The following is a 12,063-nucleotide window of genomic DNA, read 5'->3' as shown; positions in this document are numbered from 1 at the left end:
TTATTGTCCAGTTTGGGTTTGAATCCAGGGACTTCTGTTTATTGGTTTTATGGCCTCAAGAAACTAAAATGCCCTGAGGTTCGTGTTCCTCATATAATATATATGCAAAATGTATGTATAACCTATAATGTATATATAATAATATATGTGTAAAATACATGTGTGTATGTATCTATCTGCCTATCAACACTTGCCTCTCCTACCATATTGGATCATAAAATGCTATGTGGAAACTATAAAACCTTTTCAAGAGTTAATCCTTACAATAAAAAGTTTACCTTAAAAGTGTTTGATTAGGGGTATCTTGGCTGGTTCAGGCAGTAGAGCATGTGACTCTTGATCGAAGGGTCATGAGTTCAAGTCTCACATTGGGCATAGAACTTACTTAAAAAAATTGCTTGCGGGTGCCTGGATGGCTCCGTTGGTTAAGCATCCAACTCCTGATTTTGGCTCAGGTCATGATGTCACGGTTTGTGGGGTTGAGCTCTGCATCAGACTCCAAGTGACAGTGCAGAGCCTGCCTCAGATTCTGTCTCCCTCTCTCTTGGCCCCTGCCCCGTTCTCTCAATAAACTTAAAAAAAAAGTGTTTGATTAGACATTGTTTTAAGATATTTACAAGCTGATTTTAGCAACTATTTGAATCAAAGGGTATATATTTTCTTCGGTTCTCCTTTCCTAATGATTTGACTTCATTAAATCTTGAATTCTTGTTTTCCTGTCATGGGAGTGTGTGGATAAGCTTAAGTTAATCAGTGTTTGGCCAGACCTCTCTTCCTAGAAGCCTAGCCTAAGGCTCTGTTGCTCTCAGGGCGTGTCATGCTTTTGGTGAATATGGAAACTCCACTTAAAAATCCCCACTCCCCTGAGCCACAGTTTCTCCCAAGAAGAAAGTAGTAACTTGAAAGAAACAGTGCTGGAGAGGTGCTTACTCCTACTAAATATATTGTAGTGGCATAGTTTAGATTCCTTTCCCAGGGGCAGAAAATACAGAGTATAGGACCAAAAGGAGGGGTATAATTTTTTTTGGAACACCATATTCTTTCTTCTCCCTGAGACCCATGGAGATAATTATACGATTGGAAAATTAGACCCAAGAGGGGAGTTTAAAGGAGCTGGGACTGGCTAAACCAGAGGAGGTGAGGGTGAGGGTAGATTTGTGGGCCTGAAGCAGCTGTTCTGCATTTCCGGTAGGAGGGGAGTGGAGGGAAGGAGCTGCTGTCTTTGACAGAGAGGTGTAGGTTAGACTCGGCCATGAGGAGGTCAGCATTCCAATGGGATGCTCTGATGTCTGTGGTCACTTTTGAGTATCCAAGGCCAATGCTACGAAGTTTATTTCTGCCAAGGCACTATGTCCACAGTCAGGGCGGACTGCCCCCCTGACCGGTCTTGGTGCCTTAGTGATAGCTTTGGGTTTCCTGCAGCCCAGATTGCCATAGAAGTGCTTAATTGGAAGAGGTGGAATTGTACACTTTTGCTTCCTGTTAAAAACAAGGCTTTATTACAACAAATAAGCCTAGCACTAACTGATTCTATTAACTTTGCATTTAAATAAGGTATATAATTTTAAAGGTTAAAGCAATGTAAAATTTAGGGCTAATTGGGTACCTTCCTTCCTCATTTGAAATTCTTAATAACCATTTAATTAAATTCTGGGTTTTTTTTCTTCTCCAGGGTTAAATACAACTAGTGCATTCTCAGTGTTTAGGCTGTGTGTGTGTGTGTGTGTGTGTGTGTGTGTGTGTGACGTCCGCGCATGCGTGCACATGTACATGGTTCAGACATTTTGGGATTTCAGCTAAGACACAAAGGTCCTGCAGGTGAATTTCACACAGGCCAAGACACTCCATTTCTACCACAAGCTGCCTTATTCCTGTGCATCATCAGCTCCTGCCTTTCCCCAGCTTCCCATCCACAAGTTGCTGTAGAAAAACCCCTCCTGCTCTTCTGCAAGCTGCAAGAATCCCGTGCTACTCTCCTGCTCTCCCAGTCAGATGGGAATTGTTCATCTTTCTCCAGACCTGACCAGTGCTATGACTTTATCTCTTTGAGGTGATCTCCTGCATGACCCCTGCCATCTGGTGTTTGTGAGCAATTTGCATCGACCCTTAAGTTTTGCTCATTAAACACCCTGTTTGGCAGCTTTGTAGGCCCCCTGCAACTTTTACAGCTTGGCTTTGGGGACAGGCTGCTTCCAGCAGAGCCTGGAGGTACAAAATCTCAGATCAGAACGCTAAAAAAAATAATAACAATAAAACAAAAAAGAATTGGAAAAGAAGGTCGTAAGATTTTCATGGAGATTTAAAGTGATTTGTCTACAATCTTAGAAAGTGGGATGGTCCCATATCCCACTCTTCAACTTCTTTTTTCTAATAACATTGCTAGGTTGTTTTTAAAAAATACACCCAGAAGTTTAAAGAAAAATAAAAAGTGACTGATAATTTTACTGTTTGGATAATCCTTTTTGGTGTTTTTTTTTTTTTTGATAGAAAATACATGCTCACAAAATTCAAACAGTGCAGGATGATAAAAAATGAAACTGAAGGCCTTTGTACGTAAACATACATGTATTTTACACAGAAGGATGATGAAACACAAGAGGTTCTGTACTTTGCTGTTGTTCATTGAATGTGTCTTAGAGATAGTTCGACATCAGCACATAATGTCTCCCTTCCCCTTTTGTTTCATCTACAAAGCAGTCCATTGTGTGGGCATATGATCATTTATTTAGCTGGTCCTCTGCTGAGACACATGGCTTGTTCCTAATTTTTATACTATAGTGAGTCTGCAATGGCCATTTTTGTACATACAATTTCTTCCATGTATATCTGTGAGATAAATTAATACAGATAGTAAGATTACTGGAACAAAGTAAACCTGCATTTTAAATTTGATACACAATGCCATATTATTCCTAAGAAAGATTGCACACATTTACACTCCCAGCAGGAGTGTAAGAGGGCCATTTTTTATGTACACTCACCAATTTTAAACAAATTTTTGACCAATTTGGAAATTATTTTGCTCTGAGCCTGAATTTGGAATTCAGTTGAGCTTTTTTTTATCCCCAAATGCAAAAAATTGGTTGTCCCAACACCAGTTACCAAACACTACATTATTTTCCCCCTAGATCTGAAATGCTACCCTTATGGCATCTTTCTGCTGGTGACACTCAAATATACATTTCCAAGGTTGAGCTCTATCGTCCTGTAGCAGCCGCCTGCTTACTGCCAACTCTCCTTGGATGTCTGATAGGCATCGCAAATGATAGATACGATAACGGGAATAGAGTCCTTGATTTGCTCCTGCTCAGTCTCTTTTTCTCAGTTAATGGCACCATCATCTACCCAGTGACTCAGATCAAGACACCAGGCATAATCCTTAACTCGTTTCTTTTTCTCCTCCTTCACTTCTAACCCCTCAGCAAATTGGCACTAGGTCAAAATTGTATCCCAAGTCAGACCACTTGTTACTATTTCCACCACTTCTAGCTAGTTTACGCCAACATGACTTCTTGGGCAGACCATTGCTAGGGGAATCTGAAAATTGCATCTCCTTTCTTGTCTTTATGGAGTCCTCTCTTGACATAGTAGCCAGAGTGATTTTTAAAAAATGCTCATCAGATCATATTTGCAGACTAAAACCCTCTACTGGCTTTCTATCTCAATTAGACTAAAATCCAGATTCCTCACCAGCCCCTGCAAGGTTTATATACTCTGGCCCCTGCTTATCTTCCTGGCCTCCTATCATCCACAGTCTTTTTTCTCTTGAAGGCATGAAGTTAATTTCAACAGAGTTCAGAGTTTTTGCTTTTGCTTTCCTTTTTGCCTGAAATGGGCTTCTCTTAGACCATCTTTGTCCTGACTAATTTCTTAGGTCTCAACTCAGATGTCACCCTCCTCACTCTTTTTATCCCACTGTCTTGATTTCTTTGCAGCATTTATCACCATGTGCATTCTCTTGTTTGCTTACTTAAAGTTTAGAATTTTTGTTCTTTTGGGTGCCAATTACTCAAGCATCTTGAGTAGTGCTTGGCACATAGTAGGCACCTGTGCCTGTTTCTGGAATTTTATTTTGCACCATTTCCCTGTTTGTTCTCTATCACTTAATTGCTTTAATTAAGTTTTAGTGCTTATTAGACCAGGCTTTCTCTGCCCTAAACCTCACTCCCTACTCTTGTAATTTTCCTTGCTATTATATGTTCATTTTTCCAGAGGAACTTTCTAAAATACTCCTTGTTGGTATTTTAATTAAGCTCACATTGAATTTACAGTAAGTTTGGAGGGAAAAATTTTGAGCCTTTTTATTTAAAAGCACACTAGGTTTTTCTCTTAACTTAGAAATTTCTTGGGGCACCTGGGTGGCTCAGTTGGTTAAGTGTCTGACTCTTGATTTTGGCTCAGGTCATGATCTCATGGTTTGTGAGTTTGAGCCCCAAGTCCCAGCTGTCAGCACAGAGCCTGCTTGGGATTTTCTCTCTCCCTCTCTCTCTCTCTCCCTGCTGCTCCCTGTGTGCGTTCTCTCTCTGTCTCTCTCTCTCAAAATATATAAATAAACATTAAAAAAAAAGAACTAAAAATTTCTTCCAGTCCCTCAATAGATTTTTAAAAAACTTCTTAGTATGCAGAATTTAGAGTATACACAAAAGTAGTAAGAACAGTAAAATGAGCCTTCCTGTACCCATTAAACAGCCTCTACTACTCTCAACCCATGACCACAGTTGCCTATCCACAACCAGCCCCCTCCCCATGTTATTTTCAAACAAATCCCTGACATCATTATTCCATCTGTAAGTGTTTCAATATGTACTTCTAAAAGATGAAGACTATTTATTTTATAACTCCTATATATTTTTTAATGTTATTTTTGAGAGAGAGACCGAGCACAAGTGGGGGAGGGGCAGAGAGAGAGGGAGACCTAAAATCCGAAGCAGGCTCCAGGCTCTGAGCTGTCAGCACAGAGCCTGATGCGGAGTTCAAATTCTCGAGCTGTGAGATCATGACCTGAGCCAAAGCTGGACGCTTAACTGGCTGAGCCACCAGGTGCCCAAGACTCTTTTTTTTTAAAAAAGCTATAATGCCACCATTATGCAAAAAAACTCATAATGTTTCTTTATTATTAGTTTTAAAGTTACTTTCTAATAGGTTAGGCATATTTCCTATAGTGATATATATTTCTTATTGAATATCAATGTATCAAAGTTTTAAAAATGTTTTTTAGTTTCTATTGAAAGTAGAGATACAGACAGTCCCCAACTTGTGATGGTTGGATTTATGATTTTTCAACTTCATGATGGTGCAAAAGCAACACATATTCAGTAGGAACTGTACTTCAAATTTTGGATTTTGCTCTTTTCCCAGGCTAGCAATACCCGGTATGATCCTCTCTCATGATGCTGGGCAGTGTGGCGGCCACAGCACCCAGCCAGCCACGCCGTCACAAGGGTAAAAAACCCATGCACTTATACCACCGGTCTGTCCCCATATATCCCTGCTATTTTTCCCTCTCAGTACAGCATTCAATAAATCACATGAGATAGTCAACACTATTAGAAAGTAGGCTTTGTGTTAGATGATTTGGCCCAAGTGTAGGCTAATGGAAATGTTCCGAGCTCATCTTAGGTAGGCTAAGCTAAATTATGGGTTATGTAGGTTAGGTGTATTAAATGCATTTTTGACTTAACGATATTTTCAACTTACAGTGGGTTTATTGGGATGTAACTCCATTGCAAGTTGGAAGATTTGTGTTGGTTTCTGTTGTATTTTTCAAACTTACTTTTACATGTATTAAAACTAATAATTTTTTTACATTAATTTTGTGATCTGCCACCTTATTGAATTATCTTATTTCTAGACTCTCCTTGTCGTCTCATGCCTGCCATTGTAGGGTTCTGGAATCAGTGATCTTTGTACACTCAGGATCTTCGTACACCTGACATATGCAGGGTTGTGGAGTTGGTACAGTGAGGCTGACCCCAAACGGGTGATTAGCTCCCAAAGGGAATTTAATTCATTTGGGGGTTCATTTGAGACATAAAAATTGACAAAATCATAAACTCACAAATGCACAAGAAGTTCATCAGCAGGTCCAAACTAAGTCACTGAGCTTCAAGAAAGGTGTCTGAGGACAGGAGAGCTCACAGCAAGATCAGGTTCATCAGTAGAGGCTTCCAGTAGGTGTGGATCAAGTCTGGCAGAGAAACACAGGAGCACGTTAAACCTCAGAACTGCCTGTTCTCAATTCCTTATTGGAATCCTCAGGGCCAGATGTGTTTCAGAACTCAGCTCTTTTTTTGGATCTTTAGAAAGGTCACTCCATGCATAGGATGTGTTATATGCCACTTCCAGTGGGCTCATAATCAGATGAACTGATATTTAGGCAGCAAAATATAGGCATGTTACCAAAGTAAGGTGAAGAAAGACTCTAAATGGCCCCAAGACAGTGCAGATCAGGCAGTTTTGCTGCCAAATGCCTTACAAAGCAAACTCAGTTGTCAAAGCTCTTTGGATTTAGGAGTTGCAAATAGGAACTGTGGACCCTTGTAAGCAAAGACCCTGGTGAGACTAAACAAGTCCCCTGGGGAGGCAATAAAGAGATCAGCAAGGCTGGCCCCTTTCTCATTGGGTTGGCTGCCATTGACCACTAGTTGACCTCCTAGGTCCCATGCTCTGAGAGTCTCCAGTTACACACAGAACATGCTAAAACCTTGGGTTTGCTAACAATCCATGCTTCTCATTGCCTCTTACTCTCTACACTCCCCCTCCAACCACCACTTTGTGGTAAAACCCAAGGGGTTGGACGCTGAGCCTCTGGCCCACTTTTTCCCTACCAGGTGCCCAGGGTGGGTGCTGGATGGACAAAGCAAGCAGCACGCACTGATTGCTGGGACGTGGGGGGATGGACTAGCAGGCTGTCTTCTCACTCCTGGAAGCTGAAGAGAACCACTCCGTGGTGGCGATTACCTCCCAGGGTCCCCTCCCTTTCTGTTCTCCTCAATGAAGACTGAATGAATATACTGCTGCAAAGCTGACTTAATACCTGCTCTGCTTGAGGGAATGAGGTTTCCTCTGTGCAGAGCAGGGATAGTTAGGTCACAGCAAGGCACTCTACTCTTTCAGCAGTTTCTATCGGGTTTATGGGCCTCCCTGGGGTAATTACCATTTCTGGTTACCCTGGTAGCAGTGCTGAAAGCATCAGGGCACTGCTCTATATCTGGGGACGGGGACGGGGATGGCCGGAGCCTGGGCTGAATGGCACAGCGTCTGTGGGATTCAGGGTGGTCTTATCCAGACCCATTTCCGCACAGAACCACATCAAGCCATAAGGTATGTTGCATACAAGGGAAACCGTGGGTCAGGCCATCCACCTCTCCCCGTATATATGGTGTGTCTAATAAAACAAGTTAAAGATATTGTGAGATTTAGTCCTTGTGCCCCCACCCCTTCTGACTGGATTCTGCTGAGCCCTGTCAACGTTGGTTGTATCCTTAGATTCTTGAGTGGAGCTAACTGTGACCTCTGAGACTCTCCTCTCTGTTCCTAGAAAAGATTCAGGAATCTTTTCTGGTGCTCAGTAGTCTGGGCCAGAGAGACTTCTAGAAGGTTATGATGTACTTCTTGTGTATTCGGTTTCCCTTAATCTCTGTCCCAAAAGAGGGCAAAAGTACTGTGCTGTTTTTCTGCTCCAGTAGTCAGCGTTGAGGTGTCTATTGGTGGGATCTTGGCTTCAAAGTGCTTCCTTAGGAAGGGGAACAAGAAACTCCCACAGGCCCATCTGAGCTATTTAGATGCTGGCAAACTCATCAGAACGCCACTCGGGTCATTTGGAACGTTGTCTTCTGGACCCACAGTTAGTCATCCCCTGACTTTTGGGAAGAGCCAAGCCTCAGTGATAACTCTGGTAAAAATATCATTTGGGATAAAAATGAGTTCAACTCCTATGTGCAAATTCCTGCAGTGGTTGCAAGGAGGACACTGTCAAAGCACTTAACGGTCTTCGGGCTGGGAAGAGCAGCTGGACGGGGCTGGGTTTCGGCTGGTCCCAAACAACGCTGGCAAGTTCCTTAATATCATGAGGCTTCCGTTTGCTCATCTGTTAACTGGAAGTAACAGAGTTGTTGGCAACCTCGCAAAGCGCCTAACACTGCCTGGGGCCTGGAATGTGCCAGTGGACGCTCAGGATGTGCTCGGTAAAGGCTGCCTGTGGTGATGGTGGTGTGGAGCCCAGTGTCCTCGGTTCCTGGGGCTGCCCGAACAAATGACCACAAACTGGGTGACTTAAAACAACAGACCTTTATTTTCCTCCCCGTTCTGGGTGTCAGATGTCCAAAGGCAACGTGTTGGTGGGGCTGTGCGGCCTCAGAAGGCCCAGGGGGAGAATTTTCCTTTGCTTCTTGCAGCTCTTCTTATGCGTGTTCCCAGGCTGTGGCCACATCCCTTGAGCCCCTGCCTGCACAGTCACATTGCCTCCTCCTGCTCTCTGTGTCTTCTCTTCTGTGTGTTTCTGACTTTCTTCTTTTGTAGGGGTGTGTGTGGTTGCATTTTAGGGCCTACTGGATAATCCAGACTAAGCGCCTTCTCTCGAGATCCTTAATCACACCTGCAAAAACCCTAGTTTTTTCCAAATAAGGTAATGTTCCCCGGTTTCCGGGACTACGTTGTGAACATATTTTCTTGGGGGGGTCCTGTGCAGCCTGCTATGCTTAGTAAATGCTTCCTATGGTGGTGGTGACACCAGTGACAATGTCAGTGATGATACAAAGCACTAAAGAAGTACAGGCAAGTATAGGGGCTTTTGGGGGCAGGCATGGGTGGCACAAAAGAGGGGATGGGGCTCTGGCCTGACTCAGTTTCCTACCTTTTACTGCATTCCGGGCAGCCCTCTGTGTCCCCCTCATGGCCTTCTACCCCAGGTGTGTTAGGCTCCGGGCCAGCTAGGTCAGCCAGGACGGGCTGCTCTTCTGGCTGGTTGCCGGCCTCCCTCGTGAAGGATGCACAGTGAGGGACGTGGACTTCTGTGAGGGCTCAGTGTGGCGCTGTGCCCTCAGGCCTGGTCTGCCCCATCGTCTGCTGCAGCGAGGAGCCACAGTGCTGTGTGAGATCTGGTGACAGGGTCCGAGCGGCCACTGGCCACTGCCTGGGCCCAGAGAAGGATGAGCCTCCAAGTGGGACAGCCCTCCTTCCAGCTAGGCATGCTGCTGTCCTTAGGGCCCTACTTGGCTTGGGTTTGGCGGCTTGTTTGTTTTAAATTTCGGGATGGGAAGAGGCAGCTTTGGATCTGGCAGGGACCTTGGCATGAAGTGAAATCCTAGGTTGAGGGGATGCACTTGACAGGGCCCGCTGTGCGGTTAATGGTTGGACCGGAGGTTTCCAGGCCCTCTGGCTGCCCCGCTGGGGGACAGAATCTGTAGGTCAGGCGGCAGGAGGGGGCAAAGTGTTTTGTCTTGTTCCGTCTTACCCGGATGAAGCTCTGGGGCTGCTCATTCTCTTGCCACCCGTGGCAGGGACCGAAGTGGCCTGTGAGCATTCAGGTTTGCCCCAATCCACTTGAAGCCAGGAGCTGCCTTCTCAGCGAAATTTATATGGAACTGGAGGGAAACTGCTCTCCGCTCTGCTGGCACGTCCCCCTGTGCAACTCAGGGAAGGGACAGGAGTTAGGAGACCTGGATTCTAGTCCCACTTCTGCCCTTATGGTCACACGGCTGAGGAAGTCGCTTAAATGCTACAAGATTCAGGCCCCTTGTGGGAGGCGAGGGAGCTAACTCCAGCCTGATGCAAGGGTAGCGAGAGGAGCAGACAGCATGTCACCTGTGAAAGCCCGTTTCAAAATGTGTCATCCCTGCACGACTGCATCAGATTGAATATTGTTTTTAAAGAAACTGATATCATGTGGGCAACTCCTAAATAATGCTTTTGTAATGATGGTAGCATCAAAAATGTCAAAGACAAAAACAATGCTTCTAGAATGTTAAGGGCCAGAAATGACATGGGGCGTCTTGGCTTGACATGAGCTCTTAGAGGGCAGAGGCAGTCTCTGCTGTCTTTTCTGGTAGTTTTGAATCTGCACTACCCGGCATGAAGGAGTTGCTCCCTAAATGCTGAATGACTCAGTGGTACCCAGTTCAACCTGCTCTTTTGTTTTACCTGAGAGGAAGGAGACCACAGAGGTGAAATGAGGCTGGGCACTTCATTTAAATGCTGCTAGTGTTCCATCCCACAAACACACTGGGTCCTTGCCCCCTGCTGCCAAGCTGTGCCCTGGGGCTAGATTGCCTTTATTTTACTATTTCATTTCATTTCATTTCATTTCATTTCATTTCATTTCATTTCATTTCATTTTTTGCATACGTTAGATTCCATTTATTCTTCAGAGTCCACCTTGAGTGCTGAATCCTCAGGGAAGAATTTCCTGGGCTGTCAGGCTGAGCTGGTCCCTCCTTGGGGACCTGGTGCTCCCTCAGCCCTCTGGCTAGGGCAAGGGGAGTGAGGCCCTTATCTTGGGCATAAAATGTAAAAGCACCAAAAATGCAGTAATCAAGATCAATGAGATTTTAGTGCACTATTTAAAAAAATTAAACTTAATGCAAAAATATGTATGTCTACCTTGAATGAAATACCAATATTGGGAAATAAAGACAGAATCTGACCCTGTCTTACAGGATCCCAGCCTTGTCTGTGGATCTTGTCTTTATTCATAATTTTGACATTTTGTTCTTCATGCATTTTTGCATTCATTTTTAAAAAAATTTAAGTGTTTTTATTTATTTTTGACAGAGAGAGAGAGAGAGCACGAGTGGGGTGGGGTAGAGAGAGAGGGAGACACAGAATCTGAAGCAGGCTCCAGGCTCTGAGCTGTCAGCACAGAGCCCGACGTGGGGTTTGAACTCACAAACCACGAGATCCCGACCTGAGCCGAAGTCTGACGCTTTACCAGCTGAGCCACCCAGGTGCCCCTGCATTCATTTTGATTCTGTGAAATACTACATCAGTTTTATTATTCTTGATTGCTGAGCTTTTTTTGAAGTGCCCTAAATGTTGTGCTTGAGGCCCTGGCAACAGCCTTCTTAGCATATGTCACCTGGGGTGCTCTTGTCTTTGTAGTGTCTATCCCATAGGACCATGAGCTCTTTGAGGGCAGGGACAGCATCTCATTATTTGGGCCCATCTGAGTCTCCTCAATCAGCCTTGGCTTTCACCTGACATCCTTGCCCAGTCCAACTTCAAAAGCATTTGGTGAAGGGTACAAATTTTACTGAAGATTTCATGGGGAAGAGAGAGGGGCCTGATGTCTCCAAAGTCCTTCAAAAGACATCTTTTGATTCTCTTCTCCAGAATTCTTCTCTTCCATCACCTGTCTTAAGTCTACGCTTCTTTTCATTTCCATGTTCCTGTGTCCCCCTCCGTTTGTACACTCACTGAACAAAACAAACACCCAACCACTGTTATTCTTTAAGATTCCCTGTTGAGTGGTGGTGGTAATGGGAATAATAGACAGATGGGCTTAGTTAATCATACTGCCCCACAGACAGGATGCCTGGTACCCACAGGGGCTCAGTGAGTGACAGATGAATGAGTCAATGAACAGACAAACAAATGGATGAACAAAGCCTGGACTAACAGGAATTCTTCCATACTACTACTACTTCCTCTCCTTCTCCTCCTCCTCCTCCTCTTCTTTCTTCTTCTTCTTCTTCTTCTTCTTCTTCTTCTTCTTCTTCTTCTTCTTTCTTTTCCTCCTTCTCCTCCTCCTCCTCCTTCTTCTTTTTAATTGAAGTCTAGTTGACACACAATGTTATATTAATTTCAGATGTACAACGTAGTGAATCCATAATTCTATACATTATGCAATGCTCACCACAAGTGTGGTCACCATCTGTCACTATACAACCTTAGTACAATTGTATTGACTATATTTCCTATGGTGTATTTTTCATCTCCATGATTTGCTTATTTTGTAACTGGAAATTTGTATCTCTTAGTCCCTTTCACCTATTTTGCCCACCTCCCCACCCCCTTACTCTCTGGCTATCACCAGTTTATTCTCTATATTGAAGAGTCTGGTTATTT

This window comes from Prionailurus bengalensis, chromosome A1, assembly GCF_016509475.1.
Source record: "Prionailurus bengalensis isolate Pbe53 chromosome A1, Fcat_Pben_1.1_paternal_pri, whole genome shotgun sequence".
In the NCBI taxonomy this organism is placed as follows: Eukaryota; Metazoa; Chordata; class Mammalia; order Carnivora; family Felidae; genus Prionailurus; species Prionailurus bengalensis.
The sequence above is the reverse complement of the archived record's forward strand: the minus strand, read 5'-3'. Positions refer to the sequence as shown.